Source organism: Sinocyclocheilus grahami, unplaced genomic scaffold (genome assembly GCF_001515645.1).
Source record: "Sinocyclocheilus grahami isolate Dianchi unplaced genomic scaffold, SAMN03320097.WGS_v1.1 scaffold906.1, whole genome shotgun sequence".
Lineage (NCBI taxonomy): Eukaryota > Metazoa > Chordata > Actinopteri > Cypriniformes > Cyprinidae > Sinocyclocheilus > Sinocyclocheilus grahami.
The window spans coordinates 595,351-596,426 of NW_015506085.1; positions in this window are offsets into that span (position 1 = coordinate 595,351).

The window sequence follows — 1,076 nt, forward strand, 5'->3', positions numbered from 1 at the left end:
GCTCCACGCTGCGGCCGTTGTGAAGGCTGCTGTTGTGGCCGTGCCGGAGCGGAGGTGGATGCCGCAGGAGGGCGCCCTCGGCGACGAACAGAGAGAGGGGCTGCAGCCGGCGGTGGGGGGCAGACAGCAGCAGACCCTGCAGCAGTTCCTGCAGCACACCTGGGTCAGCACCCCCCTCTTGCAACTGCTTCAACGCCTTGGCCTGGTGGACTTGCAGGAGGGCCATGGCGTACAGGGCGGAAGCGGCCTGTCCAGCAGCACTGTAAGCCTTAGCCATCAGAGCGGACGAGAACTTACAGGCCCTGGACGGAAGGCGTGGACTACCTCTCCAGGCGGTGGCGCTTTGCGGGCAGAGCTGCATCGCAATAGCACGCTCGACTGGAGAGATGTCCACATACCCTTGGGCCGCCCCCCCGTCGAGGGTCAAGTCTGTTTCGGGCAGAAAAAGGTGCAAGGTGAAAGGAAAAACACTCTTTTAGAGAGAGCGCTGAAGCGCCCAGGGGAGGTCGCGGCGAGACCACAGAATGGAAGCTGCAGCTCACCGAGGTTTCAGCAGCCTGGATGGCAACCCCCGCTGACACGCTGTAACACCAACGCCAGCCGTTTTCCGAACACTCGCGGAGATTCGTCCTGTAGAAGGCTCGGCTCCTCAGCGAAAAGCTGATGTGCGTTTGCACGCGCTCTCCTTTTATACCCGCGCTGCGGGGCGGGGTGCGCGTGGCGAAGCACGCACGCCAACTGTCATTGGCTTGTTTAGTTAACACTCGAAGGTGATTGGGCTCTCGGGCGAGATCCCAATTCGTCAGTCACGACTGACGTAACGTAGGACGTGACTGACTGAAAGGGAACTGACAATCAATCAATCAATCATACAAGGCCAGTATTAAAATTATATATTACTTCTGTGGAAAAAACAAAAAACAAAAAAACAACACAAAGTAAAATCACTACTTTCAAATGCTAGGCATTACAACATTATAATTGTTATTTACAACACTATATAATTGGATTTAATATATCATTATATATGATATAATTATATGTTGTAATGCCTAGCATTTGAAAGTAGGGATTTT